Genomic DNA, 6,041 nt, shown 5'->3' with positions numbered 1-6,041 from the left:
AAGAACTCCCTCCATGGATTTTCTGGATGAAGACGTTTTGGAAGTTATTCCTCTTTCAGTAATCCCAGGCGACGCCCCTGGACCTTCTTCCACTACAGGAAACACTCAAGGTAACAATTCTGACAACCCTCCTCCTAAGGATGACATGCATTATACTGATCGTGTCATTAGGAATCTGGTCACAAGGATCCTAAATGAAGGACACTCAGTCAAGGGAGTTTCGACTCCTCTGTCTAGAAGGGACCCCTCACCTGAGGTGGAACCTCAAACTGAGAAAGATGATGATTCATCTAGGTCTGAGAAACATATTGCTGCAGAAGGACTGTGTTCTTTAGGAAAAACCATGCATAGCAAGAAACCTATAGATGCTTCTCAGTCTAAGAAGCATGACACTGCTGAGAAAGTGATTGATTTGGAAGAATAAAGCTCAGATAAGGAAGATGACACCTTGCTTCATCATTTGGAGCCAAGTGTTGCAAAGAGAATGAAGACCAGGAAAGGGAGGTCTGTGGCTGAGATGATGACAGCCAGAACTAGTAAGAAGGTTGTTGCTGTAGGTCCTTCAAAATCATGGAGTAAAGTGGAAGTCAAGAAGAGAAAGGTCATAGAAAGTTCTGATTCTGAAGAAGATGTCGAAGACGATGTCCCAGACATCTCTCCTGCCAAAAAGCAAACTGTTAGAAAATCTCCTGCCAAGGTTGTTGCTGTGCATTTGGATAACATTTCCTTCCATCTAGAAGATGGTGTAGCCAAGTGGAAATTTGTGATACAAAGGAGAGTTGATGTGGAAAGGGAGCTAGGGAAGGAGGTTGTGGAAGTGAAGGAGGTTATGGAATTGATCAAGTCTGCTGGTTTGATGAAAACAGTTAGTACATTACCCTAATATTTTGAAGGTCTTGTGAAGGAGTTTGTGGTGAACATTTCGGAGGATATTGCTGACAAGAACAACAAAGAGTTTTGCAAAGTGTTTGTTAGAGGAAGGTGTGTAAGGTTCTCCTCTGCTGTAATTAATAAGTTCCTAGGAAGAGGAACAGAAGGAGCTGTTGAATTAGAGGCCACAGACAATGAAGTCTGTAGGACAATCACTGTTGGACAAGTAAAGGAATGGCCAAGCAAAAAGCATCTCTTTGCTGGCAAATTAACTGTAAAATATGATATCTTGCATAAGATAGGTTCAGCCAACTGGGTACCAACAAACCATATCTCAACAATCTCTAATGTTCTTGGAAGGATAATCTATGCTATTGGAACCAGGCTCAACTTTGATTATGGAAGGTTCATGTTTGAACAAATTGTTAGACATGCTTTCACTAATGCAGTGAAGCTGCCAATTGCCTTTCCCTCAATCATTTGTGGAATAATTTTAAGCCAGCAACCTGGTATTTTAAACACAAGTGATATCCCCAGTAGAAGGAAGCCTCCATTGTCAATTCATTACAAGTTATTTGAGGACAGTCATGTCAATGACATTGTCATGACATCTGCAAGGAAGAAGCCAGCCTCTAAAGGTGGCCTAATTGCTGAATTGAAAGAAACATGTAAGGAGTTTGAAACTGGGATTAGGGTGGCTAAGGCTAGGAAAGAAGCTTTAGGGGTTCTAATTAGTAGCTTGGAGCAAGAAGAGATGGATAATGTTGGTGAAGCCAAGGAGACAGATGCCCATACCTCAAGTGAGAGGTCTGATTCTCAAGACAATTCTAGTGGCAGTTCTGGATCTGAAGGTGAAGAAGATGCTAGCTCCTCAGATTGAGTTATGGTGATGATGGTCCCCCTGTTAATGTGTGTTCTGGATGATTGGATGCTTGGATGTTTTGATGTTTTCTGTTTGATGTTTGTAGTTTTTTTGGCAGTCCTTTCTGCTGTCATGATGTAATTTTTGGACTCTTTATGAGTTCTCTGGATTTCTGATTATCTCAGCTAATGCAGCTGTGTATAATTATGGTTATGTACCACCTGACATTTATGTTTTAACATTTTATATGTTATAACATCCTTTGTGACATTCTCTGCTGGACTGATTGACATTTATTTTGTCTAATTGGTCACTTTGGTCTATTTTGACTAAAAAGGGGGAGAAGTTAATATGTGGAGAGCTGCAGTTAATGTGTGGAGATGTGGAGAGCTGCAGTTAATATGTGCTGAAGTAGCTAGCTAGACTAAATAGGTGACATCTGATGTTGAACAGAATAATGTTATGTGTTGTACAGGTGATGTTGGAGGAGATGTCAGAAGGAGGTTCTGAATGTTACAGGTGCAGTTGTTGTTGAAGGAGATGTCTGTGTTGAACAGACTTAGGGGGAGAAGAAGCACCCATGTGTTTAATGTGTGTTTATTACTAGTTGCTACTATAGCTAGTAATTGTGTGTTTATTGCTTCTGCTGCTGCTTAACTACTGATATGCGTTTACTCTTGTGAACAAATGGACTGATATATGTTTTAGCCAAAATTTGCCAAAGGGGAAGTTTGTTGGTTCTTGTGTTGGCAACAATTTTGGTAAAACCTAGAGTGTTCACAAGATGTCACATGTGTTGTCTTAACATAAAATATCATGTACCTGCTGGATGTTTAAAATGTGATTATGCAGGATTCTTCCAGGATGTCAGACCCGATGTCATGACATTTGTATACAGAATATTCAGTTTGAATGTTATGTATTGTGTGATTGCGTTTTTAATGCAAATCTATGTATGATTGAAGATATGATTTACACGCACATTCAATCATTAATTACAACCAGATTTACTTATTTTCCAAAGAGATCTAATCAGCTGTTATGAGAAGATTTGAATGGAAAATAGTTTTTGGGTTTAATGATGTCCAAGCCCAGCCAAATGCTTATATAAAAAGGACATGGAAAACCTGATTTGAGACACAAGAAATAACGAACAAAATATTGAGAGAGAATAAGGGTTTTAGTCCTGTGTGGTCGTGTGAATTGTAAGCCATTCAATTCATCCATAGATGATTGAATTGGTCTGATTTTTGAGTTGTAATTTGTCACTCAAAGCTTTTAAGCATGACTGTGTGTCTACTTGATTGAAGCTGTTAAGTAAGATCAAGTGTGTGTCTTTGAAGAGTGTCTTCTTTTCATTGTAATTCTTGTTTATATCACTGGTGTGATTGAGGGGGAACGAGTGGGATCTCATATCTAAGAGTTCTTAGGTAGAAGTCACACGGGTAGAGATTAGGTGAAAAAGACTATAACTTGTGTTGTTTACTGAGAGTCTTTGAACTCATTCTATTTTAGTGGATTTCCTTCCTGGCTTGGTAGCCCCAAGACATAGGTGAGTTTGCACCGAACTGGGTTAACAATTGCTTGTGTCTCTTGCTTTACTGTTCTTTATCTTTTATCCTGTTTGTATTGTTCAGATATTAGTGTTGTGACATTACCTTCGACATCTCACATCTGATACCAGAATTTCAATATCATCTACAAACTCAATCGTGGAAGCCAAGATCGCGCTACTTTGAATATAATGAGAATCTTTATAGTTGTTAATCAAATCAGGATATGTACTTGTAACAATGACCTCAATTTGGTCATTAAACTCAAATATTAGAAAATCTTTAGAAATTGTAATTTCAGCGTATTTATCATTTGGCTCAAATAGTTTTTCGTCACCGATATTTGTATCCATTCTGAAATTTTTGGATTTTCTCGGTTGATGATGTAGTTTAACCACTTTGTAGCTGCATATTCTTTGTAAGCCATAAGACTTTACAATGATCCCAATTGCAAGAAACGTTTATTATTGCATGAATAATATCACATATACTACCTCTTGGTATAACATGGATAATTTGTATGAAATCACCACCAAACACAACCACCTTTCCTCCAAATATTATCTTCGAAGTATTCTTTATTTCACTCATAATATCTTTCAAAAAAAATTCAACCGCTTCATAGCAAAACTTATGGTCCATTAGAGCTTCATCCTAGATTATTAGATTTGTTAATTTCAACCGATTGGGAAACTTCATCTTCCTTATCAATTTTGAAATAATTGGGATTGAAATCTTAAATTTAAATTGAGCAATTCTTCGTACTAATAACAATATACATGCATTAATAATAGCTCTTAGTCTTTTGAATACTTCGACCTGCACTCCCTTCGTCATGATGTCTGCAATCTGATTCTCAGTTCTGCAGTGTTCCACATTTATCTTCCCATCTGCTACCTGCTCTCGAAGATAATGGAACCTCATTTCGATGTTCTTGCTTCGACCATGTGCTATTAGATTCTTCGCCAAATTGATAGCTGGCATGTTGTTGATCTTCATGGTAATTGCATGACTCTTCGTTGTTATCTCTTCGACCAGATTCACCATCCACGTTGCTTGACATGCACAAAGAAAAGCAACTATGTATTATGCTTCGCACGATGATAATGCCACTACTGGCTCTTTTCTCGAAATCCAAGCAACTGGTGCACCACCTAGCATAAACACAAAGCCAGTTGTGGATTTTCGATCCTCAGCATCACTACACCAACTTGAGTCGGTGTATCCCACTAATTTGCATTCTTTTCCTTCATCAGTTGTAGGAAACAAAATGTCATAGTCGAGAGTTCCTTTCAGATACCTTAGTATCCTCTTCACTGCTGCTAGATGTCATACCTTTGCCTTCTGCATGAACCTACTCACCATACCTACATTGTATGCTAAGTCGGGTCTTGTGTGACAGAGGTATCGAAGTGACCCAATAAGTCTTCTGTATTGGGTTGGGTCGATATCATCTTCATCTGAATCTTTCGACAGTTGCAATCTGGGCTCAACTGGAGTCGAAGTTAGGTTGCAATCTTGCATCTCAAATATCTTGAGAATTTCACCTGCATACCTTCTTTGATGCATCATCAAACCTCTACCACTCTTGTAACATTAGATGCAAGGAAATATGAAATGTCACCCAAATATGACATTTTGAATTCCTTGTTGAGATCTCCTTTGAAGTCTTCGGCCTCCTTCTTGCAGCTACATGTTATCAACAGGTCATCGACATAGAGGCATAATATAAGCAATTCACTCTTGCTTCTTCTTACATATACTCCATGTTCAAATTTGCACTTTACAAATTCCTTCTCCCTTAGAAAGTCATCTATCTTCTTGTTCCAAGCTCTTGGAGCTTGTTTAAGTCCGTACATGGCTTTATGCATCTTGTACAATTTCTTTCTTCGCCATGTTTCACAAACCCAGCTGGTTGTGCAACATAAACTTCTTCTTCTAAGGGGGCATTAAGGAATGCACATTTTACATCCATCTGACACATCTACCAGTTGTTCATGTTTTCTAGACCAACAACCAACCTGATTATTTCGATCCTAGCAACAGGTGCAAAAACTTCAACGAAGTCGATTCCTTCTTTCTGAAGAAATCCTTTTGCCACAAGTCTCATCTTTTGTCTAGTCACTTCTCCTTTGGGATTCCACTTCACTTTGTATACCCACTTCACATCGATTGCCTTCTTGTCTTAGGGCAATTCGACAATTGACCAAGTGTTGTTGACTTCGATTAACTTCAGCTCTTTAGCCATTGCTTTTATCCACTTTGAATCTTTCAATGCCTCAGTTGCATTGACAGGTTTGACATCATATTGAAAAAAGGTTTTGTTTTTCAATTCATTTATATCTAATCTTTTTTCGGGATTGGCTAAGTGGTGATATAGCCGAGCCCGAAAAAACTGAGCCAACCAAAATCAATAAAAAAAATCCATTCGCCAAGAAAAAGGAGAGAGGGGGATTCGAACCCTCGATAGTTCTTTGTTTCGAACTATACCGGTTTTCAAGACCGGAACTATCAACCACTCAGCCATCTCTCCAAAAGATAATTTCTATTTTAACTTTATTCCACTCAACAGAACATGACCATACAAATTAATACCCTTTTCTCTATGATAAAGATATCTCTCTATGATAAAGATATCCAGTGTGAATCTATTGGTCTAGTTCTCTATCTGCGTAGAAAGCATAGTATACCAGCTCACCTTCTTCATCGACCACATCATATGATGTAATCACACATTCTTGTAACTTTACATGCAT

The sequence above is a fragment of the Lathyrus oleraceus genome, chromosome 7 (assembly GCF_024323335.1).
Source record: "Lathyrus oleraceus cultivar Zhongwan6 chromosome 7, CAAS_Psat_ZW6_1.0, whole genome shotgun sequence".
Taxonomy (NCBI): Eukaryota; Viridiplantae; Streptophyta; class Magnoliopsida; order Fabales; family Fabaceae; genus Lathyrus; species Lathyrus oleraceus.
The sequence above is the reverse complement of the archived record's forward strand: the minus strand, read 5'-3'. Positions refer to the sequence as shown.